The sequence below is a fragment of the Lissotriton helveticus genome, chromosome 8 (genome assembly GCF_964261635.1).
Source record: "Lissotriton helveticus chromosome 8, aLisHel1.1, whole genome shotgun sequence".
NCBI classification, from domain to species: Eukaryota; Metazoa; Chordata; class Amphibia; order Caudata; family Salamandridae; genus Lissotriton; species Lissotriton helveticus.
In genome coordinates, this window is record NC_136069.1 from 31,209,847 (window position 1) to 31,236,913 (window position 27,067).

Here is a 27,067-nt window from a genome sequence, read left to right on the forward strand (position 1 = left end):
ACCCACCCTGCAGATGATGAAAGGCTGTCCCCTCCCCAAGGACAGCATCCGTTCATGTCTGGGCACCTCCTATGCTCACCTCCAACAGAGACCAGGCCAAAACCAGTAGGGATCCACCTGCAGGTACAGCACATCGTTTCCCATACTTCGCCCGTACACTGATGCTCTGCTAAATATTTGCTCTGACATAGATTGGTCAGTCTTTGCCATACAGGCACAGTACCAGAACAGTTACAACACAGACAACACTTCTCTCACACACATTGTACCATCCAAGGCGTCAGTGTCCCACTACCCACTCATTGGTACTTCTAAATCATGGATAGGTGCAGCGGCGCACATACAAATAAAATGTCTGAACCTCGGTGTTTCAAAACACTCCCCATCCATAGCAGCTTTTCCACTAAGAGGAGGGAGGGGAGAGTTGAAGGGTCCTCAGCCCGGGGGGGAGGGGGGGCGGTCATGGCTTGAAGGGGGTGGGGGGGTGCAGAGTTCGGGTTGTCCTCAGCGGGGGGGGGGGGGTCTGTAGACTCTACCTGCGCAGACCCCTGCTCAGAGCCCTCTCCCCCTCGGCCTGGGACGGTGAAGATGACAATCCGAGGCCGGCGGTGACGTCCGGGGTCAGAGGGTGAAGGTCACCGCACAGACCGAGGATCCTTCCACCCCTACAGCTGCTGGAGCCGAGGAAGAGGCCGGAAGTTCTGACAGGAAGAGGAAATCACGTGTCTGCCGGGATGGAGCTGAGAGTAACTGAAAGAGACAACGGACGCAGAAGCAGCACCGACTGCAGTGACTGAATTCACTGCTTGTGCTATCTCTGCCCCAGTGACCCGGAAAAAGAAATCACGAGCCTGCAGGACTGAGAATAACTGAAAGAGATAACGGACTCAGCAGTAGCTCAGGCTGCAGTGACCCTGAGCAACCCACTGAGCTATCTACATAGAATACAGTTCATTACAATACAGTATGCTGTTAGGCTTTCTTTGCAGTATGCATATAAACTCTCTGCTCTACAGTGAGGGAAAACAGCCTTGAGAGAAACTCTGACAGATCTCTAGCGGGGATATTAATCATCTGCCTTAACTCTGCCTACGCAAGTCTCACAGTGCTGGGAAAATAAAGGCTGCTGCTTGTAGTACCACTGACAAGTAAGGATATTAAACCCCTTAACTAAACTAGCAGTTTGATGATTTATTAGTGCAGACAAAAAATCAGAGATGGCCTGCATTTGCAGCACAAACAGACAACTTCAGTGTACCCATTTACACAGTTCTATGCTGTGCTGGAGGCCCCCTCCCATTCTCTTAATAAACATTTTGAGTTTCATCAGCGAATTATTAAATGAATATCTGACTTACCTGGTGTGGTCTCTTGATAGTCAGAAGGATCCACCGAGAGGAGCTGCCTGGGTGTCACAGCGGAGATCGTTAGCCTGGCTCTTCTTAAGAGAGTCAGACAGCCAGCCGTGCTGCAGCCTCAACCAGTCCTGTCAAGTATCACGCATCTGGTGTGACAGTCACGCATTTCAGTGCGGTGGTCCGCATGACCGCACTGAAATCCATTGTCACGCATTAGCCACCACCTACCAGCATGCGCCACCAACAGCGCCTCACCAGCTCTCTGTGGTTCACTTCTCCCGAGAGACGTGCTGCGGTTTCTGGGCTAGATCCTAAATAGTTAAATCACCATCTGCGCTCAGCTCTGGGGTGGCTGAGAGCGCCACATTGTATCAACGCACTCTGCTCCAGCTGCCTGCTGTTGCCAACAATGTTATAATGCGCAATATCGAGAGGCGCCGGCGCGGCGCGCGGCCGTTTACAGAGTGCTGTCAGTCATGGCAGGGGGGCCGCCTGGATTAATCCGGATGCGTAGGTAGAGTGTCGTCACGTCCTGAGTCTCTCTCATGGCTGCCCGCCGCGCTAGAGGCATTACGATCGCATCGCGGCGGGCGGCGCAAAAAACTACTGCAGCAAGCTCACAGTGAGGTTGGCCATGATCGAGCAATGCCGGGGCCCGGGACGAGTGGCCAGACAGCCTGAGAACAGGTAGTCTGCAGAGAGTGCACCTTCGATGGGCAGCAGGGCAGCAGTGCAGTCACGGACCGCTGCAGTCTCTGAACTCGAAGTAAGTGATTTACTCGGTGACACAGTATACGGACAGGTTAGCACCTGCATGCATGCACAATTTTTGTAAAGATAAAAGTGTGGCAACAAACTAATGTTAAAGTAACCCTGTGGTTTTAATGCGGTAACACTCAGATGGTGACGTGAGGTAGCAAAATCTATGTTTTAGCAATGTGCAAGGCTCGATATTAGATTCGGCGAGTGAACCTGTGCGGCCGCTGCCAGAGTCATGGTGCATCATTAGTGGAGTTTACAGTCCTGGACTGCGGCAGACCGGATGTAACGGCGGGAGGTCACTCAAGTAAGTGTTAGGGCATTAGTAGTAAATCAGGCCTCAGGCTCTCAGCTTTCCCTTGCTGCACTACTTTAGGGCCCAGCCATCCGCACCGTGCCCGGGGAGGGGAACAGTTGGCTATAGAGGCAGTGATTGCATTACTGGAGGAGGTGGGGTAGGAGGAGGGGAGTTGTGAAACACCAAATGCCCCCTCTTAATGTATCGACCCTGTGTAGGAGTGAAATACATTTTAGACCACTCACAACCTTTGCTTCAGACAGTAAAACTGCATTGCCACCAAGAAATAGTTTGAAACAACCACGACTCAGCTGAGAAGTATCTTTACTTTGTTCATATAATGCTGCAGACCTGGGAGCAACAGGCTGCATTATGGTGGAAAAGAAGAGAACAAACAAAACACATCACTATAAATAAAAATGGACAGGGGAGCGGGCAGAGGAGCGGATTCTTAAAGGAGATAATAAGGCAGTGATCGAAATTATTATTTTTTAGAGAAATTCAGAGGCAGAATATATTTAGGTGTTTTTGGAATGTCAAGTGCGTGATGCGAGTGCAATGATCTGAAGGCACGGATTCCTGAACTGTTTCCACCGCGCCTAAAAACACTGATCATGCTTGCGCATAGTCCAAACTTGGACATTTCCAGAATTAGCAACGGCGGGCTGGTTTCTGTGACCCTTGGATGAGTGCGAGACATACATTATACTCTGTGCTGACTGAGCTTTGTAATTTGATTGACTTTCAAATGGTGCCGGCTAAGACATGTAAGGGCTGAGTTAAGGTAATCAAACTTTCAGTGCATGAACAGTACCGCTCTTTTTTTTTTCACAACCAATTTTATTGAGCAAATGAGCATTGAGAATGTGGCATCTCCACAACCGAAGAACACCACGACAGTATCAAAACAGCAATTACATAGGCAGCAAATGCGAGAGTAGACTCATAAAATATGCTCAGTATAGAAACACCCCAGTGACCCACCCTAACCCACAACTCAACCCCCCCAGCCCCGGACACCCCCCAAGCCCCCCACCACACGTGCATAGAAAGCAATAAAGAAAAGCAAGTAGGTGCAGCGCCACCAGGGCAATGTTACTTCGGGCCAACAGTGTCACTGTGATCAAATGTCCTCCTCACGCTCCGCTGGGGGGTCCAGGAGTAGACCACGATAGTCAGCCCAACGCTTCCAAATTTTGAAGTGCTTGTGAGGACAGCCCCGTGCTTCAAAGACCGGCCTCTCCAGACCCATGAAGTAATCCAGCCCCGCCTTCCAAGCAGAAAGGGGGGGGGCCCTCACCGCTTTCCATGCCCGGGCCAGGTCTCGCTTGGCCACAACCAGCCCCAAGAGCAGCAAATGGCGCTTATATATGTTACCCCCAATCCCTTCCATGATGTGCAGTAGGCCCAACCGGTGGGTACGAGGAAGGTCCCAGCCCAGCACCTCAGCCAGGCAACTCCACACACCCCTCCAGAACCCAGTCAGCCGGCCACACGTCCACACAGTATGCAGTAAGGACCCAGGCACCGACCCACAGCGCAAGCATTCCGGGGATGCAATCAAACCAGCTTTCCACAATCGTTCACGTGTATAGTATGCCCGATGCAGGTACTTGAATTGAATGAGCCGGAGCCGGATAGCAATGGCAGTTCCACGTGGGGACTCCAGCGCCTCCCTCCAATCGTCTTCATCGAGGGGACCCACGTCCACCTCCCACGCCTCTCGAAGGGAGTGCAGGGTGGAGGAGCAGTGGACAACAAGTGTCTGGTATATCTTGGAGACCTTTCTGTCTCCCAAGTCTCCCATAAACACCTTGGCCTCGATCGGGCTAAACTCTGGCAAGGAGTCGAGACCGGCGATGCTCGGGGCGAGGGCATGGCGCAGCTGAAGGTAGCGGAAGAATTGGGACTGAGGCATCTGGAATTCCGTGCGGAGCTCCTCGAAGGATTTGAGAGTGGTGCCAGACACGACCTGGCCCAGTTGTGTAACCCCTATGGCCTCCCAACCCTCAAAGCCGGCCAGAGCCGCTAGCTCTGGGAGCAGACCATTATGCCAAAGCGGCGTCTCAGCCGTCAACTTGCCCCACCATCCCATGCGGCGCAAGGATTGTCGCCACACGGCAAAGACCACCCTTGTGACCGAGGGTAACCCACGACGCAGGCGAGCCGAATACAGGATGGTGTGGAGCGTATGGTCACCCATGAGTGACCGTTCCAGGGCGTAGGCCGGATCGCTTCTATCGCCATACCACCACTCATTAAGAACAAGTAACTGGGAAGCCTGGCAGTAGGAGAGGAGGTCCGAGGTGGCCAGGCCGCCACAGTATGTGGACAGAAAACACGTCTTCAGTGCTACTCTGGCCGCACCCCCATCCCACAGGAAACGACCCAAAACAGAGTTAACCTGACGGAACCACTCCAGGCCGATGGGGTATGGGAAATTCTGGAGCTGGTACAGTAGACGCGGAAGCGCCACCATCTTGAAGATGGCCGATCTACCAAAGATAGTGAGCGGCATCCTGGACCAAGTTTTGACATCAGCCTGTACCCGTTCCCACACCGGCAGGACTCCACGCGCCCAGGCCACAACCCGCGACTCCGATAGAAAAACGCCCAAGTACTTTAGGCCTCCCGTCGCCACTCGCAACTCCGCAGCCCAGGGGTCGGCAACCACTCCGCCGCCCAGCACCCACAGGGTCGATTTGTTAAGGTTGAGACGGAGGCCCGATGCCTCGCCGAACGCCCGCATAATCTCCAGGACCCGGGGGCCCGAGCGTTGCAGGTCGGTGAGAAAGAAGAGGACGTCATCCGCATACAGCGCAATTCTGTCCGCCAGGTCCCCATTCCAGACAAAGCCACACAATCGGGCATCCACTCGTACCCGCGACGCCAGGGGCTCCATGGCAAGGGCAAACAGATACGGGGACAGGGGGCAGCCCTGCCGAGTGCCACGTCTTATATGGAAACGCTCAGAGGTAGCTCCGGCCACACGGACCGAGGCCGTCACGTTAGTGTAGAGGAGACGGACATACGACAGGAAAACCGGCCCCAGGTTGAGGCGGGCCAGGAGGGCAAACAGATAAACCCAACTCACAGAATCAAAGGCCCTGTCCATATCTGCCAAGAAGAGTGCCGCCTGCTCATCGCTAGCTCCCATAGCATCCACTGCCGCTTGCGCCCGTCGGATGTTGTGTCGGGTGGCCCTCCCTGGCATGAATCCAGCCTGGTCTGGGTGGACCAGGTCAGTGATGTGGGGTAGCAGGCGGTTCGCTAAGGCCTTAGCCAGGATCTTAGCCTCGATGTTTAACAAGGAAATAGGCCGGTAAGAGTCATATCTGTCCGGCTCCCTGCCCGGTTTTAAGAAGACCACGATCTCGGCATGGCGCCAGTCCGGCGGCATCTCCCCCTGAACCCGCGCCGCCTCCAGGGCACGCCGATAGTGGGGCCCCAGCTGGACGTGAAACTTTTTATAGAATTCGCACGGGTAGCCACTCGGGCCGGGCGCCTTCCCGGCATTCAGTTGACCAAGGGCCTCCCCGAGTTCCTCAGCCGTGAGCGGGGCGTCCAGGGCGGTCCTGGTCTCATCAGGAACGGCCCGCGGTGGCAGGTCGTCAAGATAAGCGGAGATCCCACCCTCCTCCAATTGGTCACAAGGGGCGTACTGCGTCTCGTAATAGCGGGCAAAGCTGGCCGCCAATAGGGCCGGGTCAGTCATAACTGAGCCGTCCTCAGCCGTAAGACCCGGCAACACAAGAGGCTGGAAAGTCGCCTGACACAACCTGTGTAGCATAGTGCAGGATTTGTCGCCCCACTGGTATACCCTGCTGCGCGTGGCGAGCCACGCCTGCCGGGCTTCATCGTGTAAGACGGAGGCATACGATTGTTGGGCCTGTAGGAGCCGCCGCACCATGTCTTCGTCGCTCCCAAGACTACCACGCCGTTCCAACTCCTCTACACGGGCGGCAGCGGTCACAATGGCTTCCTGATGCTTCCGCCTAGCAGCCACACACCATGCAATATCAATACCCCGTAACGTGGGTTTCAGCGCCTCCCACACCACCATTGCATCCACATCACCCACAAGATTCTCACGCCAATAATGATCAATCGCCACGCGCAGGTGATGCACGTACTCGGGCCGTTGCAGCTGCCAGGACGACATCCGCCATCTAAACGGCTGTCGTTGGGAAGGGAGGGTCATAGTTGCCAGGACCGGGGAGTGATCAGACAGGCCCCTGGGGAGTATCACCGCATCCCTGACTCGACTCAGACAGGCACCCGGCACAAACAGATAGTCCAGCCTTGAAAAGGACCCATGCACCGCCGACACAAATGTGAATTCACGCACAGCAGGATGAAAGTGGCGCCACACATCAACCCATCCCAGGCCACTCGCAGTCGCGCTCAATCTGGTGGGAGCAGCAGCGGGGGGGGGATCCACCACAGCCGGCGCCCGCCTCCGACGATCCAGGCCCACATCCATAACCTCATTCCAGTCACCTCCCACCATGGTCAGCACCTCCGGAATCTCATCCCACAGCGCGAACAGCCGCTCAGACAGGGCCCATTGGAGAGGGGGGGGGCGTACACGCTACCAAACACCACCTGTTTAGTACCCAGCTGGCCCTTGATGAAAACAAAGCGGCCCTGAGGGTCTATCCATTGCCTCTCATGCACATAAGCCACCCTGCGGTGCACCAGGATAGCCACCCCCGCGAGCCCCTTGCAAAACCGGCATGGTACACTTGTTGAAATCCAAACCTCTGGAGGCTAAGGGCCTTGGAACCCAGCATGTGGGTCTCCTGAAGCAGCAGCACATCTACCATCTCCCTCTTCCCCCATCGTAGCACAGCCCCACGCTTGATTTTATCCAAAATTCCTCTCACATTCCATGTCACAACACGCAGGGCCTTAGGAGGAGACATAGTCACGGCATCAGCCATAGTCAATACAGGGACCAGCACCCGGCCCTCCACACCACCCCGGCGCACCCCACAAAACCACAAAATCAACGATCATAGGCACGTGTGGTCCCCCCCGACCCATCCCAATTTTCAGCAACCCCCCCCAGACCCAGGCCCCCCCAACCATTAGCAACCAAAGAACATCCCCCCACGCCCCACTCCCCCCACCCCAATACCTCAGAGAACATTGAAGCATCTGTCGCGGCATGGAAAGACCCGGGTCCAGAACAGAGGTACCGCTCTTTTTTACCTAGGTTTTTTTTAATCAGACTTCACCTCAAATGCAGACAAGGATAACAGATATTAAGAAAATTTACGTTTGTTCCAGTGGGGACTCAAGATAATTTTTTTTTATTTTCTCACATTCTTACATCTTTCTGTTGTGGGCTGGGTCCTACGTGTGACAGAGAGGCCCTAGAGTTTACACTGATGCTCTGCATCCTGATTTCCTTGATTGACTGCTGGCAGCATGGAGAATCTAGGGGGGGGCAGTGTAGGCAAAGGCTGGCTAAGGCATCTGTGTTTTAGTAGCTCAGCTAACTTGCTATGGCTGTTAATAAGTAAAACGAATGCTTCAATTATTCAAACCTACCTGCACCCCTGTCCTGTAGTGTACTGAGTCTGAGAATTGTGGAGTCACACATTCTGACTCTGCCAGCTTTTCAGTTGCCTGCTGTTAGTGCACTTTACTTAAATTACTTCTTAGATTCTTGTTGCTCAAATGGGTGCAATATTTTCGATATTTATACGTTTCCCTCATCTTCATCGTGTGATATTGCCCGCGATAAAGTGTCACTCATAGTTGTTGAAATGTCACTCATAATTTCACTGAAATTATGAAAATGTCACACACAGCAATCTGAAACCTTGGCAGCTATGCTCAACCTGTGCCACCTGCTCTCACTGTGAGAATCACGGTTGCGTGGTGAGTCCGGCCCGGGGCACTAGTTCAGCTCTGACTGGCTGGGCAAGGCACAGCAACAGTATGTGCCCAGGTCATGAGGAGGTGATCGATTGTCACCGTCTTCCTCCTTTAACTCTGTGCCATGCATCAGGCGGAGGAACAGCAATTCATTCCTCGGTGCCTTGGGGTCCGGCTGGCAGGCAGGAAATGAAACATCCTGTCAGACTGGTACAGTCGAATGAGGACCTGACAAGGTCCGTGCACTGACCGTTCCCTCCCATAGAGAGAAGTTGTCACACCAACCTTCGGGGGGGAAGGGGGGTCGGGGGGGGAATGAATAAATCCTCTAGGCTTGTTCTGTTCTTCCTCTGCGGTGCCCCATGCTCACTGAGCCGGCCGGCGTGACTCTCTATACCAGTGAGGACGGGCCCTCTCACCGGACTGCGGTCTCCTGTGACTGCATGATGCAGCAGGGCTGGGCCCTATCTTTCACCAGTGCCCTCGAGTTGGCTGGCCCCGGCTGCTCGGAAATAAAATTGCCGGCGGGAGGCATTGCCTTTATTAGTTTAGTTCCTGGGCCTGTCCCGTCCTAGCGTAGCGACCTGACTGCAGGACAGGGCAGATCTGAGGTGCGAAGTTCGCTCTGGAGACGTCATTCACATGGCTGCTAGACTGTAGTGCTAAGATTATTAGAACAACAGTGGTCCCATGCAACAGTAATCAAGTTTATAGATAAATACAGACACAATGGAACCCGTATTCTAATGACTTGTCCAGGCCGCCACGTCAGTCCATAGCCATGCACACACCGCGAGTTCGTCACCTGAACATGACTTGGACCACTTTTAAACTCACCCATGCACTTAAGGTCACGATTGATATAACCACAATGTTTTAAAACCCTAAAGCTTTTCCTCTCCAATTCCTTTTAGGTCCTAGAGGCTTGAAATTATTAGGCACTTATCAAAATGTCCTGATGATGATCCCTTTGATTTAAAAAGTGGGATCGAAACGCCGTCGACCAAATTGTGTGCCATATGCAGTGTATATATAATGTGTACCATGTCGTTGTAATGGCGCATCTTGAAAATATTTGTTCGTATTTTGATTTGAAGAACAACTCAGCTTTTTTGCCTAAAAGCCCTTTCTGTTCACTTTGAATGTACTAAAGTGTTTTGTGTGTTTGAATAAGGTACTGGCTTGTACCCCACGACGTGAGGGTGTCGAAGGATATTCTCTATTTATCCAGTTGAATTCATTAAAAAGATTTTTGACCCCTGTCCGGCTGGACAAGTCATTAGAATACGGGTTCCATTGTGTCTGTATTTATCTATAAACTTGATTACTGTTGCATGGGACCACTGTTGTTCTAATAATCTAAGCTCCCCGAGGTCCTGTGCTGACACTATTTGGGGCCCCTTGTTGTTTGAAAATATGCTAGACTGTAGTGCAGCACCCCTTCGGCCACGGTGTGTGTCCGGTCGCGGCAGGTTCTTGCAAACTTAGGCCGCGCGGCCGGCCCTCTCTAAACGCGGAATGTGAGGCAGCTAACATCACTGTCTGCAGTCCGCCCGACCCGCGCTATGTATGGTCGTGCACCTCATGTATTAAATTTATCCAAGTCAAGTCCTGAAGTCACTGTAAATGCCGCGCCGGTCGAGGATATACCTTGGCGTCAGCCAGCATCGTGCTGAGAGGGCGGCCCTGCCCCCCTAATTGCAACTGTGTCCGGGCTGTGTCAAAGCCGGGGCGTGGCAGGAAATTACAGCACCGCGGACAGCTTGGAGCCAGCATTGTTACACTGTAGCCGCCTAGCGCTGCCGCACTCTCACTTAGCCCACAAGCTGAGAGATTAACTATTTATGAACTAGAGTAGCTGCTGGCACTGGCAGCAGTACAAAAGGGGGTGGTGATGGACGGAGCAACTGAATCAATCAAACACTCACACCCAGTCAACAGATCTGGGTTTAATCCATCACCGTTCTTTAGCCCACTCTGCCACCCCAGTTCAGACATGGCTATTTGCAAATCAGTCTGACCCTGTGCCTCATGGGAACAGTCCAGCCCGAACTGCCAAGCCATGCCTTCCCTGGACCGGAAACAAGCTTCCGAGGACCGGTTTCTGGCATTCCAGCCATCTTCAGCCCGGCTTGCTTGAATCCAGTGGCAAAGTGAGCAAGGGACTCATGTCTGAGCATACCCTGCCACACTTATGGCGGCCAAAAGCGGTACAAAAGGGGGTGGTGATGGACGGAGCATCTGAATCAATCAAACACTCACACCCAGTTAAAAGATCTGGGTTTAATCCATCACCATTCTTTAGCCCACTCCGCCACCCCAGTTCAGACATGGCTATATGCACATCAGTCTGACCCTGTGCCTCATGGGAACAGTCCAGCCCGAACTGCCAAGCCATGTCTTCCCTGGACCGGAAACAAGCTTCCGAGGACCAGTTTCTGGCATTCCAGCCGTCTTCAGCCCGGCTTGCTTGAATCCAGTGGCAAAGTGAGCAAGGGACTCATGTCTGAGCATACCCTGCCACACTTATGGCGGCCAAAAGCGGTACAAAAGGGGGTGGTGATGGACGGAGCATCTGAATCAATCAAACACTCACACCCAGTCAAAAGATCTGGGTTTAATCCATCACCGTTCTTTAGCCCACTCCGCCACCCCAGTTCAGACATGGCTATATGCAAATCAGTCTGACCCTGTGCCTCATGGGAACAGTCCAGCCCGAACTGCCAAGCCATGTCTTCCCTGGACCGGAAACAAGCTTCCGAGGACCAGTTTCTGGCATTCCAGCCATCTTCAGCCCGGCTTGCTTGAATCCGGTGGCAAAGTGAGCAAAGGACTCACGTCTGAGCATACCCTGCCACACTTATGGCGGCCAAAAGTGGTACAAAAGGGGATGGTGGTGGACGGAGCATCTGAATCAATCAAACACTCACACCCAGTCAAAAGATCTGGGTTTAATCCATCACTGTTCTTTAGCCCACTCCGCCACCCCTGTTCAGACATGGCTATATGCAAATCAGTCTGACCCTGTGCCTCATGGCAACAGTCCAGCCCGAACTGCCAAGCCATGTCTTCCCTGGACCGGAAACAAGCTTCCGAGGACCGGTTTCTGGCATTCCAGCCGTCTCCAGCCCGGCTTGCTTGAATCCAGTGGCAAAGTGAGCAAGGGACTCACGTCTGAGCATACCCTGCCATACTTATGGCGGCCAAAAGCGGTACAAAAGGGGGTGGTGATGGACGGAGCATCTGAATCAATCAAACACTCACACCCAGTCAAAAGATCTGGGTTTAATCCATCGCCGTTCTTTAGCCCACTCCGCCACCCCAGTTCAGACAGAGCTATATGCAAATCAGTCTGACCCTGTGCCTCATGGGAACAGTCCAGCCCGAACTGCCAAGCCATGCACTGGCAGCAGCACTCTCTCAGACTCGGAGCAGCAGGAGCCGTGCACAGGCGCCTCTGGTGGCACGAGTTTATGAGTCGGCAAAATGCGTGACAATGCATTTCAGTGCGGTGTGTTGCGGAACACCGCACTGAAATGTGTGAGTGTCACGCCTGTTGCGTGATACTTGACAGGAGTGCCTGAGCAGCCTAGAGGCTGAAACCAGCTGCGGCCGAAGGAGGAGAAGAGACCGAACCCCCCGAGGGGAGGATGAGGGGGGAGGTCAACACCCCCCAACACTCGAAAATGTGACATAATTTATTGGACTTGGTCCACAAATAATATGAAAAAACCACGCGGCAACAACTTATAGGCTGGGCGAGAAGAAAAAAGTTTCTTTATTTTGTAAAATATTCATGTTTAAGGAAGAACAAGGGCTCGAGTCGGGGTACCACGCTGGTGAACAGAGTCCCCCCCCACTTATTTTACCGGGAGCTCGATAACTGGAGCAAATGGAACCACACATTCACTCTTTGGCCTCTTTCCGTGACGTCACTTCCTGTCGTGACGTCAGTGTCCCCCCGCTTCTTTTTAGGTCTCGCCTGAGCCAACGCACTTGCTCATTGCTCCAGCGAGATTATAGTAAGCAGAAAAGAAGATCTAACAAAGCGGCTGCGGATCGCATACAGTTCATGTGATCTATGTGCGTGCACGCCAGCCACATTACACGCCACCATTTGTCTGTGCTTCGGCATCAGACTTCAAAGGATGCCGCTCCCCCGCACCTCCCTCATCAGACTTCAAAGGAATGCGTTCTCGAACTTGCTGGCCTCGCTCTCGTGAGCCTTTATTTACTTGTTTTCATGGTCTGTTCTTCATCCAGCTCTCTCTCTCCTTACCTCGGTTTCTTCCCCTCTCTCTCGCTTTCAACCTTGTTGTTTCATATTGTTTGCCCTGGCTGTTCTCTTCCATACAGGCTCACTTCTGTTGCTCGCTGCTTTTGCTCCTATAAATTTTGGCCTATCTCCAACCTCCTCCCTCGCTGACCTTGGATCTCGGCCCCCTCCTCCTCTTTCCTCTCTCCCTCGCCTCTCCCGCGCTTAGTGTTCCTGTCTCCTATTCATTCATATTCCTCATCCAATTTACCACCCTCTCTTCTTTTTGCAGACATACTTCCGTTCTTGTCTAAGAAAATCATCACAGTATTGATCTGTGCCTACTCGTCTCTCTTCATAACACATCCTATGCTTTGTTAATCAATGTTATATACGTAACAAGGGTTTTGTTTACAGGTCTATTAAGAGGATACTTCACTCAGGGACACCACCACATCACTCGGGGACACCACCACATCACTCAGGAACACCACCACATCACTCAGGGACACCACCACATCACTCAGGGACACCACCACATCACTCGGGGGCACCACCACATCACTTGGGGACACAACCACATGACTCGGGAACACCACCACATCACTCAGGGGCACCACCACATCACTCAGGGGCACCACCACATCACTCAGGGGCACCACTCAGGGGCACCACCACATCACTCAGGGACACCACCACATCACTCGGGGACACCAACACATCACTCGGGACACCACCACATCACTCAGGAACACCACCACATCACTTAGGGGCACCACCACATCACTCAGGGGCACAACCTCTCACTCAGGGACACCACCACATCACTCACCACCACATCACTCGGGGACACCACCACATCACTCGGGAACACCACCACATCACTCAGGGACACCACCACATCACTCAGGGGCACCACCACATCACTCAGGGGCACCACCACATCACTCAGGGACACCACCACATCACTCGGGGACACCGCCACATCACTCTGGGACACCATCACATCACTCAGGAACACCACCACATCACTCAGGGGCACCACCACATCACTCAGGGGCACCCTTCAGGGACACCACCACATCACTCAGGGGCACCACCACATCACTCAGGGGCACCACCACATCACTCAGGGGCACCACCACATCACTCAGGGAGACCACCACATCACTCAGGGACACCCCCACATCACTCGGAGACACCACCACATCACTCTGGGACACCACCACATCACTCAGGGACACCACCACATCACTCAGGAACACCACATCACTCAGGGACACCGCCACATCACTCAGGGACACCACCACATCACTCGGGGACACCACCACATCACTCTGGGACACCACCACATCACTCTGGGACACCACCACATCACTCTAATACACCACCACATCACTCAGCCCAACCACATCATCACTCAGCACCACAACAGCACTGTCCTTGCTTGCTACCAAAAAGCATTATCATAGCCAATAGGACTCGCATTAGGAAAGTGTAAGCTATTGGCTTTGGGAATAACAATGCTATTAATTTATATATTTTCAAAGCCAACACATATTTAAAAAAATTGTCATTTACAATACCAATACCTCACACTTTCCTAATGCAAGACCTAATGCATTGCATTGCAAATGCTTGTTTTAGGACTCGTGCCCTGGGAAGAACATAGGAAAACATACACAGGCATTAGCACACTATATACCGTAGGATTACAATAGATCAGACATTTCTAGGACGTACATAGCTCAGCTGGTATCAATAACGCATACATTATGACATGGTTTAGCATGTGTAGCGTCTCCCCAGCCCAGCAGCATGCAAATGACCATGCCACGCATGGGGCTCTGGAGTGCACTTCTTTATTCTACAGAGTGCCACTAACTGCACGCACTGCATCATAAACTATTATTATCCACACCCAAATGACTGCGTAATTTCCTACGGGGTCCTTCAGGGATCAGAAGGGACCTACTACACATACCCACAAGACACTACATCTTCCCTTTGTTAAAAAAATAAAAATATTACATATATACATAATAGTTCCTCAGTGAGTCATCGAGAGGCTCGAACCAGCCTGCCAGGTCTTGTCATGTGATGTTGATGAGGCGGAGGAGAGGTGCCTGCATCAGGTACAGGTGATGCAGAGACAGGTGTATTAGTGGGTCTCTTCCGACTCTCACTTCTAATATCTGGATCCGATGAACATCGTGGCAGGCGCTTGAAGTATGAAGAGTCTTGTGTGATAGAATTTACAGGATGTTGAACAGTCACCATATGTCCTTTGCTCGTCACAACCCTCAAGGGATCAGCATCAAATGGAGCATCAGACTTGGGCTTCAGTTTTTGTTCGACCTGGACTCGGTCTCCTTACTTGTCTCTACCAAACATCAAGGTGGCAGGGCTTTCACCTGTGGTGGAATGGGGAGTAAATCTGTAAGCACGAGGGGATGAAAACAAAGCTGATCTAAGGTCACTTCCTTTTATCGCAGCTCGCTGAACTACTCTCTTTAGGGTGCCCATGAAACGTTCGATAACCCTGTTTGCCTGTGGCCAGAGGGGTGTACTTTTTTTTTATGTTTTACACTCATGTTCGTGAAAAAGTCTTTAAACTCAACTATTGAAAGGTGGGCCTTTGTCAGACTTCAGAATGAAAGGAACACCCCATGTTGCAAAACTGTCATTTAAGGTCCAAATTACTTTCTCATGTGTGGTGGAGGACAGATCTTCCACAAGGGAAAATCATAAGTACCCATCAATGATTACCATGAGATGATGTCTATTCTTGAGAGGTCTAAAGAAATCAATGGCGAGCCTCTCCCACACTAGCTTCAGAAGGTCAGACATGGTTAGGGGGTGTTGGGTAGTTTTGGACGGAATGCACTGCAGCTCTACTATCTTTAAACGCTCAAGGGAGAAACAGCTTTTTCTACAAGATGTGACCCATCAAAAGGCATATCCATGAGAGAGGCTTGTACATCTCCATCCGTGTGGCGGGGGCACGACACTGGAGACAACCATCCTTCTCACCCAGCATGAATCACATACTTGGCCACATCCTGTCCTCTTGAATTGTTTGAGACGTGGAGATAAGTCTTCAGGGGCCGCTGGCAAACTCTCGCTGGTCATGTCCCAGAGAGCATGCATGTAGCGTCCCAACAAACAGACAACATTGACTGATTTCATTGCCACGCTAGCCGAGGAGAATATTTGTTTTCCAAATACCTCAATCCTCCTGGACTCAATGCGCACAGGACTCATAGGGAATGAACTGAAGTTCACCTCGCCTATTGAACCCTGACACTGACACCCTCTGTGGTAGAGGGTTTAAAGAGGCAATCAGGATCACCAGGCACATATCTGTGATGCCTGGCCACCTGCCTATTTACTGGATGGCATGAAGAGGACTTCGACCAAGTGCTCATCAATGGAAGTAAAGGCTCTCCAGTGTAAGTCCCAAGCTGCAAAATTTCTGTAAGGACATTAGTTTTGGTCATAACCGAAAGGAAATGCATGTCTATGGCTTCAGCTGCCTCCCAGACCACTATTGCAAACAATGCACTCCCCTCCATTGGTGGTCCAAGTAGCAAGACCTGTATCAGGAGAGGTGTGAAGTCCACTGGCCTCTTTGTAAGTCCATGTAATGTTATGGTGATGTGAAAAGTACACTATCACCCAGGAGGGTATCCAGGCACTGAGCAGGTGTGAGTTGCCTCGCCTAGGATAATGGGGAAATTATTAGAAAAACCAAATCTTCAGCTTCCCGCAGACCTCAATATTCGTATAGGAGGCTGTGTTGTATAATAGGAGGCTGTGATGTGTAATAGGAGGCTGTGATGTGCAAAGGCAGGCTGTTCCAAGCTTTAGGAGCAATGGAGAAAGCCCAACCACCAGATCATAACATCTTACATATGTGTGGAATGAGTGTAAAGAGTCATCTAGCTGAGAGGAGTTGTCTTGATGGTTTGTGATAGAAGATGTGGATATTAAGATATATTAAGATATGTTGGGCTGCTGTAGTGTGGTGCATTGAAGGTGTGAGTAAATGCATGAACTGTGCTAGTTTGTGTATGGGAAGCCAATGAAGCTTCTTGCGGTACAGTGTGATGTGTGTGCAGTGTAGGAGGTTGAAAGTGTTTCTATCTGCAACTTCTGTATGGTTTGCAGTCCACTGGTGAACAGAGTCCCCCCCCACTTATTTTACCGGGAGCTCGATAACTGGAGCAAATGGAACCACACATTCACTCTTTGGCCTCTTTCCGTGACGTCACTTCCTGTCGTGACGTCAGTGTCCCCCCGCTTCTTTTTAGGTCTCGCCTGAGCCAACACACTAGCTCATTGCTCCAGCGAGATTATAGTAAGCAGAAAAGAAGATCTAACAAAGCGGCTGCGGATCGCATACAGTTCATGTGATCTATGTGCGTGCACGCCAGCCACATAACACGCCACCATTTGTCTGTGCTTCGGCATCAGACTTCAAAGGATGCCGCTCCCCCGCACCTCCCTCATCAGACTTCAAAGGAATGCGTTCTCGAACTTGCTGGCCTCGCTCTCGTGAGCCTTTATTTACTTGTTTTCATGGTCTGTTCTTCATCCAGCTCTCTCTCTCCTTACCTCGGTTTCTTCCCCTCTCTCTCGCTTTCAACCTTGTTGTTTCATATTGTTTGCCCTGGCTGTTCTCTTCCATACAGGCTCACTTCTGTTGCTCGCTGCTTTTGCTCCTATAAATTTTGGCCTATCTCCAACCTCCTCCCTCGCTGACCTTGGATCTCGGCCCCCTCCTCCTCTTTCCTCTCTCCCTCGCCTCTCCCGCGCTTAGTGTTCCTGTCTCCTATTCATTCATATTCCTCATCCAATTTACCACCCTCTCTTCTTTTTGCAGACATACTTCCGTTCTTGTCTAAGAAAATCATCACAGTATAGATCTGTGCCTACTCGTCTCTCTTCATAACACATCCTATGCTTTGTTAATCAATGTTATATACGTAACAAGGGTTTTGTTTACAGGTCTATTAAGAGGATACTTCACTCAGGGACACCACCACATCACTCGGGGACACCACCACATCACTCAGGAACACCACCACATCACTCAGGGACACCACCACATCACTCAGGGACACCACCACATCACTCGGGGGCACCACCACATCACTTGGGGACACAACCACATGACTCGGGAACACCACCACATCACTCAGGGGCACCACCACATCACTCAGGGGCACCACCACATCACTCAGGGGCACCACTCAGGGGCACCACCACATCACTCAGGGACACCACCACATCACTCGGGGACACCAACACATCACTCGGGACACCACCACATCACTCAGGAACACCACCACATCACTTAGGGGCACCACCACATCACTCAGGGGCACAACCTCTCACTCAGGGACACCACCACATCACTCACCACCACATCACTCGGGGACACCACCACATCACTCGGGAACACCACCACATCACTCAGGGACACCACCACATCACTCAGGGGCACCACCACATCACTCAGGGGCACCACCACATCACTCAGGGACACCACCACATCACTCGGGGACACCGCCACATCACTCTGGGACACCATCACATCACTCAGGAACACCACCACATCACTCAGGGGCACCACCACATCACTCAGGGGCACCCTTCAGGGACACCACCACATCACTCAGGGGCACCACCACATCACTCAGGGGCACCACCACATCACTCAGGGGCACCACCACATCACTCAGGGAGACCACCACATCACTCAGGGACACCCCCACATCACTCGGAGACACCACCACATCACTCTGGGACACCACCACATCACTCAGGGACACCACCACATCACTCAGGAACACCACATCACTCAGGGACACCGCCACATCACTCAGGGACACCACCACATCACTCAGGGACACCACCACATCACTCGGGGACACCACCACATCACTCTGGGACACCACCACATCACTCTGGGACACCACCACATCACTCTAATACACCACCACATCACTCAGCCCAACCACATCATCACTCAGCACCACAACAGCACTGTCCTTGCTTGCTACCAAAAAGCATTATCATAGCCAATAGGACTCGCATTAGGAAAGTGTAAGCTATTGGCTTTGGGAATAACAATGCTATTAATTTATATATTTTCAAAGCCAACACATATTTAAAAAAATTGTCATTTACAATACCAATACCTCACACTTTCCTAATGCAAGACCTAATGCATTGCATTGCAAATGCTTGTTTTAGGACTCGTGCCCTGGGAAGAACATAGGAAAACATACACAGGCATTAGCACACTATATACCGTAGGATTACAATAGATCAGACATTTCTAGGACGTACATAGCTCAGCTGGTATCAATAACGCATACATTATGACATGGTTTAGCATGTGTAGCGTCTCCCCAGCCCAGCAGCATGCAAATGACCATGCCACGCATGGGGCTCTGGAGTGCACTTCTTTATTCTACAGAGTGCCACTAACTGCACGCACTGCATCATAAACTATTATTATCCACACCCAAATGACTGCGTAATTTCCTACGGGGTCCTTCAGGGATCAGAAGGGACCTACTACACATACCCACAAGACACTACATCTTCCCTTTGTTAAAAAAATAAAAATATTACATATATACATAATAGTTCCTCAGTGAGTCATCGAGAGGCTCGAACCAGCCTGCCAGGTCTTGTCATGTGATGTTGATGAGGCGGAGGAGAGGTGCCTGCATCAGGTACAGGTGATGCAGAGACAGGTGTATTAGTGGGTCTCTTCCGACTCTCACTTCTAATATCTGGATCCGATGAACATCGTGGCAGGCGCTTGAAGTATGAAGAGTCTTGTGTGATAGAATTTACAGGATGTTGAACAGTCACCATATGTCCTTTGCTCGTCACAACCCTCAAGGGATCAGCATCAAATGGAGCATCAGACTTGGGCTTCAGTTTTTGTTCGACCTGGACTCGGTCTCCTTACTTGTCTCTACCAAACATCAAGGTGGCAGGGCTTTCACCTGTGGTGGAATGGGGAGTAAATCTGTAAGCACGAGGGGATGAAAACAAAGCTGATCTAAGGTCACTTCCTTTTATCGCAGCTCGCTGAACTACTCTCTTTAGGGTGCCCATGAAACGTTCGATAACCCTGTTTGCCTGTGGCCAGAGGGGTGTACTTTTTTTAATGTTTTACACTCATGTTCGTGAAAAAGTCTTTAAACTCAACTATTGAAAGGTGGGCCTTTGTCAGACTTCAGAATGAAAGGAACACCCCATGTTGCAAAACTGTCATTTAAGGTCCAAATTACTTTCTCATGTGTGGTGGAGGACAGATCTTCCACAAGGGAAAATCATAAGTACCCATCAATGATTACCATGAGATGATGTCTATTCTTGAGAGGTCTAAAGAAATCAATGGCGAGCCTCTCCCACACTAGCTTCAGAAGGTCAGACATGGTTAGGGGGTGTTGGGTAGTTTTGGACGGAATGCACTGCAGCTCTACTATCTTTAAACGCTCAAGGGAGAAACAGCTTTTTCTACAAGATGTGACCCATCAAAAGGCATATCCATGAGAGAGGCTTGTACATCTCCATCCATGTGGCGGGGGCACGACACTGGAGACAACCATCCTTCTCACCCAGCATGAATCACATACTTGGCCACATCCTGTCCTCTTGAATTGTTTGAGACGTGGAGATAAGTCTTCAGGGGCCGCTGGCAAACTCTCGCTGGTCATGTCCCAGAGAGCATGCATGTAGCGTCCCAACAAACAGACAACATTGACTGATTTCATTGCCACGCTAGCCGAGGAGAATATTTGTTTTCCAAATACCTCAATCCTCCTGGACTCAATGCGCACAGGACTCATAGGGAATGAACTGAAGTTCACCTCGCCTATTGAACCCTGACACTGACACCCTCTGTGGTAGAGGGTTTAAAGAGGCAATCAGGATCACCAGGCACATATCTGTGATGCCTGGCCACCTGCCTATTTACTGGATGGCATGAAGAGGACTTCGACCAAGTGCTCATCAATGGAAGTAAAGGCTCTCCAGTGTAAGTCCCAAGCTGCAAAATTTCTGTAAGGACATTAGTTTTGGTCATAACCGAAAGGAAATGCATGTCTATGGCTTCAGCTGCCTCCCAGACCACTATTGCAAACAATGCACTCCCCTCCATTGGTGGTCCAAGTAGCAAGACCTGTATCAGGAGAGGTGTGAAGTCCACTGGCCTCTTTGTAAGTCCATGTAATGTTATGGTGATGTGAAAAGTACACTATCACCCAGGAGGGTATACAGGCACTGAGCAGGTGTGAGTTGCCTCGCCTAGGATAATGGGGAAATTATTAGAAAAACCAAATCTTCAGCTTCCCGCAGACCTCAATATTCGTATAGGAGGCTGTGTTGTATAATAGGAGGCTGTGATGTGTAATAGGAGGCTGTGATGTGCAAAGGCAGGCTGTTCCAAGCTTTAGGAGCAATGGAGAAAGCCCAACCACCAGATCATAACATCTTACATATGTGTGGAATGAGTGTAAAGAGTCATCTAGCTGAGAGGAGTTGTCTTGATGGTTTGTGATAGAAGATGTGGATATTAAGATATATTAAGATATGTTGGGCTGCTGTAGTGTGGTGCATTGAAGGTGTGAGTAAATGCATGAACTGTGCTAGTTTGTGTATGGGAAGCCAATGAAGCTTCTTGCGGTACAGTGTGATGTGTGTGCAGTGTAGGAGGTTGAAAGTGTTTCTATCTGCAACTTCTGTATGGTTTGCAGTCCACTGGTGAACAGAGTCCCCCCCCACTTATTTTACCGGGAGCTCGATAACTGGAGCAAATGGAACCACACATTCACTCTTTGGCCTCTTTCCGTGACGTCACTTCCTGTCGTGACGTCAGTGTCCCCCCGCTTCTTTTTAGGTCTCGCCTGAGCCAACACACTAGCTCATTGCTCCAGCGAGATTATAGTAAGCAGAAAAGAAGATCTAACAAAGCGGCTGCGGATCGCATACAGTTCATGTGATCTATGTGCGTGCACGCCAGCCACATAACACGCCACCATTTGTCTGTGCTTCGGCATCAGACTTCAAAGGATGCCGCTCCCCCGCACCTCCCTCATCAGACTTCAAAGGAATGCGTTCTCGAACTTGCTGGCCTCGCTCTCGTGAGCCTTTATTTACTTGTTTTCATGGTCTGTTCTTCATCCAGCTCTCTCTCTCCTTACCTCGGTTTCTTCCCCTCTCTCTCGCTTTCAACCTTGTTGTTTCATATTGTTTGCCCTGGCTGTTCTCTTCCATACAGGCTCACTTCTGTTGCTCGCTGCTTTTGCTCCTATAAATTTTGGCCTATCTCCAACCTCCTCCCTCGCTGACCTTGGATCTCGGCCCCCTCCTCCTCTTTCCTCTCTCCCTCGCCTCTCCCGCGCTTAGTGTTCCTGTCTCCTATTCATTCATATTCCTCATCCAATTTACCACCCTCTCTTCTTTTTGCAGACATACTTCCGTTCTTGTCTAAGAAAATCATCGCAGTATTGATCTGTGCCTACTCGTCTCTCTTCATAACACATCCTATGCTTTGTTAATCAATGTTATATACGTAACAAGGGTTTTGTTTACAGGTCTATTAAGAGGATACTTCACTCAGGGACACCACCACATCACTCGGGGACACCACCACATCACTCAGGAACACCACCACATCACTCAGGAACACCACCACATCACTCAGGGACACCACCACATCACTCAGGGACACCACCACATCACTCGGGGGCACCACCACATCACTTGGGGACACAACCACATGACTCGGGAACACCACCACATCACTCAGGGGCACCACCACATCACTCAGGGGCACCACCACATCACTCAGGGGCACCACTCAGGGGCACCACCACATCACTCAGGGACACCACCACATCACTCGGGGACACCAACACATCACTCGGGACACCACCACATCACTCAGGAACACCACCACATCACTTAGGGGCACCACCACATCACTCAGGGGCACAACCTCTCACTCAGGGACACCACCACATCACTCACCACCACATCACTCGGGGACACCACCACATCACTCGGGGACACCACCACATCACTCAGGGACACCACCACATCACTCAGGGGCACCACCACATCACTCAGGGGCACCACCACATCACTCAGGGACACCACCACATCACTCGGGGACACCGCCACATCACTCTGGGACACCATCACATCACTCAGGAACACCACCACATCACTCAGGGGCACCACCACATCACTCAGGGGCACCCTTCAGGGACACCACCACATCACTCAGGGGCACCACCACATCACTCAGGGGCACCACCACATCACTCAGGGGCACCACCACATCACTCAGGGAGACCACCACATCACTCAGGGACACCCCCACATCACTCGGAGACACCACCACATCACTCTGGGACACCACCACATCACTCAGGGACACCACCACATCACTCAGGAACACCACATCACTCAGGGACACCACCACATCACTCAGGGACACCACCACATCACTCGGGGACACCACCACATCACTCTGGGACACCACCACATCACTCTGGGACACCACCACATCACTCTAATACACCACCACATCACTCAGCCCAACCACATCATCACTCAGCACCACAACAGCACTGTCCTTGCTTGCTACCAAAAAGCATTATCATAGCCAATAGGACTCGCATTAGGAAAGTGTAAGCTATTGGCTTTGGGAATAACAATGCTATTAATTTATATATTTTCAAAGCCAACACATATTTAAAAAAATTGTCATTTACAATACCAATACCTCACACTTTCCTAATGCAAGACCTAATGCATTGCATTGCAAATGCTTGTTTTAGGACTCGTGCCCTGGGAAGAACATAGGAAAACGTACACAGGCATTAGCACACTATATACCGTAGGATTACAATAGATCAGACATTTCTAGGACGTACATAGCTCAGCTGGTATCAATAACGCATACATTATGACATGGTTTAGCATGTGTAGCGTCTCCCCAGCCCAGCAGCATGCAAATGACCATGCCACGCATTGGGGCTCTGGAGTGCACTTCTTTATTCTACAGAGTGCCACTAACTGCACGCACTGCATCATAAACTATTATTATCCACACCCAAATGACTGCGTAATTTCCTACGGGGTCCTTCAGGGATCAGAAGGGACCTACTACACATACCCACAAGACACTACATCTTCCCTTTGTTAAAAAAATAAAAATATTACATATATACATAATAGTTCCTCAGTGAGTCATCGAGAGGCTCGAACCAGCCTGCCAGGTCTTGTCATGTGATGTTGATGAGGCGGAGGAGAGGTGCCTGCATCAGGTACAGGTGATGCAGAGACAGGTGTATTAGTGGGTCTCTTCCGACTCTCACTTCTAATATCTGGATCCGATGAACATCGTGGCAGGCGCTTGAAGTATGAAGAGTCTTGTGTGATAGAATTTACAGGATGTTGAACAGTCACCATATGTCCTTTGCTCGTCACAACCCTCAAGGGATCAGCATCAAATGGAGCATCAGACTTGGGCTTCAGTTTTTGTTCGACCTGGACTCGGTCTCCTTACTTGTCTCTACCAAACATCAAGGTGGCAGGGCTTTCACCTGTGGTGGAATGGGGAGTAAATCTGTAAGCACGAGGGGATGAAAACAAAGCTGATCTAAGGTCACTTCCTTTTATCGCAGCTCGCTGAACTACTCTCTTTAGGGTGCCCATGAAACGTTCGATAACCCTGTTTGCCTGTGGCCAGAGGGGTGTACTTTTTTTTAATGTTTTACACTCATGTTCGTGAAAAAGTCTTTAAACTCAACTATTGAAAGGTGGGCCTTTGTCAGACTTCAGAATGAAAGGAACACCCCATGTTGCAAAACTGTCATTTAAGGTCCAAATTACTTTCTCATGTGTGGTGGAGGACAGATCTTCCACAAGGGAAAATCATAAGTACCCATCAATGATTACCATGAGATGATGTCTATTCTTGAGAGGTCTAAAGAAATCAATGGCGAGCCTCTCCCACACTAGCTTCAGAAGGTCAGACATGGTTAGGGGGTGTTGGGTAGTTTTGGACGGAATGCACTGCAGCTCTACTATCTTTAAACGCTCCAGGGAGAAACAGCTTTTTCTACAAGATGTGACCCATCAAAAGGCATATCCATGAGAGAGGCTTGTACATCTCCATCCGTGTGGCGGGGGCACGACACTGGAGACAACCATCCTTCTCACCCAGCATGAATCACATACTTGGCCACATCCTGTCCTCTTGAATTGTTTGAGACGTGGAGATAAGTCTTCAGGGGCCGCTGGCAAACTCTCGCTGGTCATGTCCCAGAGAGCATGCATGTAGCGTCCCAACAAACAGACAACATTGACTGATTTCATTGCCACGCTAGCCGAGGAGAATATTTGTTTTCCAAATACCTCAATCCTCCTGGACTCAATGCGCACAGGACTCATAGGGAATGAACTGAAGTTCACCTCGCCTATTGAACCCTGACACTGACACCCTCTGTGGTAGAGGGTTTAAAGAGGCAATCAGGATCACCAGGCACATATCTGTGATGCCTGGCCACCTGCCTATTTACTGGATGGCATGAAGAGGACTTCGACCAAGTGCTCATCAATGGAAGTAAAGGCTCTCCAGTGTCAGTCCCAAGCTGCAAAATTTCTGTAAGGACATTAGTTTTGGTCATAACCGAAAGGAAATGCATGTCTATGGCTTCAGCTGCCTCCCAGACCACTATTGCAAACAATGCACTCCCCTCCATTGGTGGTCCAAGTAGCAAGACCTGTATCAGGAGAGGTGTGAAGTCCACTGGCCTCTTTGTAAGTCCATGTAATGTTATGGTGATGTGAAAAGTACACTATCACCCAGGAGGGTATCCAGGCACTGAGCAGGTGTGAGTTGCCTCACCTAGGATAATGGGGAAATTATTAGAAAAACCAAATCTTCAGCTTCCCGCAGACCTCAATATTCGTATAGGAGGCTGTGTTGTATAATAGGAGGCTGTGATGTGTAATAGGAGGCTGTGATGTGCAAAGGCAGGCTGTTCCAAGCTTTAGGAGCAATGGAGAAAGCCCAACCACCAGATCATAACATCTTACATATGTGTGGAATGAGTGTAAAGAGTCATCTAGCTGAGAGGAGTTGTCTTGATGGTTTGTGATAGAAGATGTGGATATTAAGATATATTAAGATATGTTGGGCTGCTGTAGTGTGGTGCATTGAAGGTGTGAGTAAATGCATGAACTGTGCTAGTTTGTGTATGGGAAGCCAATGAAGCTTCTTGCGGTACAGTGTGATGTGTGTGCAGTGTAGGAGGTTGAAAGTGTTTCTATCTGCAACTTCTGTATGGTTTGCAGTCCACTGGTGAGTTGCTTGTTGATCCTGGTGTAGAGGGTGGACTCATAGTCCAGTTTGCTTGTGATGAATGCGTGAGTGGCATTTTTTCAGGTCCAGTTGGGGGCCACTTGAAGATATTCCTGAGCATGTTCAGTGTGTGGAAGCATGAGGCTGAGACAGTGAGGACTAGGGTGGTCATGTTAAATATACTGTCAATGGCAATCCCGAGGTTCTTGGCAGTGTCTCAGCCGGCCACCAAATGAAGTCCCACAGTAATGTGTTCTTCCCAAAGTTCACAACTTCTGTCTTGTAGGAGTTCAGTTTGAGTCAGTTGGTCTTCATCCAGTCAGCGACTTCGGTCACATAGAAAATAAACTTGTTGTGGGTGTTAGGAGTCTTATTTGAGAGGGAAAGTATAAGTTGAGAGTCGTCGCGTAGGATGCTGAGATTGAGGGTGCAGATGATTCTTGCAAGTTGGATCATATAGCCAATGTAGAGATAATTCCTGCGGTAATCCACAGATGAGTTTGTGGGCATCCTAAGAAGAGGAAGCCAGGTTGGCTGGGCCCTACCGATCAGAAAGGAGCAGATCCAGTGGAGAGCGGGTTCTTATATAATGATGTCATGCAGGCATTGTATGAGGATGGAGGAGGTGACAGTGTTGAGTGCTACAGAGAGGTACAGGAGGGTGAGGGGTGCCATTTTTCCAAGATCTCGCAGATGTCATGTGTGCGGGGATAAGGGCTGTTTCTGTGCTGTGGTTTGCTGTCAATCCAGACAGTTATGTAGAACAACTGCTGGACTGTGAGGTGGTTGGCCAGGCATCAGTTGATGAGTTTAGAGGATTAATCTGTAGTTGGCTAGTGTTGATAGGTCCACAGATGGTTTCATCACTAGACAGAGGACTGCAGCCTGCCTTCTGGTGAAGGAGAGGTGGAGCAGGAGTTAGAGTGGATGGACTCCATGGTGGAGGTAGTGTTGTCCATGGTGCTGGTAAGCCATGTGGTCAGAGTAGGTTCTTACGGTGAGACGGGGAGCCATGTTTCGAGGTCTGTCGGGTAAGGTTCAGGGTCAAAGTTGCTGCATTTGGAGATTATCTAGCTGCAGAAGGACTGAGAGTTTGTTGCAGTGGT

General features: G+C 50.6%; 2 protein-coding genes across 2 annotated transcripts in view; both read right to left on the reverse strand.

Annotated features, from left to right (window-relative positions):
* LOC144773679 (uncharacterized) overlaps positions 1 to 679 on the reverse strand; it is a 470,291-nt gene extending 469,612 nt beyond the window's left edge. The window contains exon 1 of the mRNA XM_078658831.1: positions 537 to 679. The gene's annotated coding sequence lies outside the window, so the exon portion shown is untranslated. The remainder of the gene's footprint in view (positions 1 to 536) is intronic.
* LOC144773680 (uncharacterized) overlaps positions 1 to 27,067 on the reverse strand; it is a 150,632-nt gene that overhangs the window by 75,433 nt on the left and 48,132 nt on the right. The gene's annotated exons all lie outside the window — the stretch shown is intronic.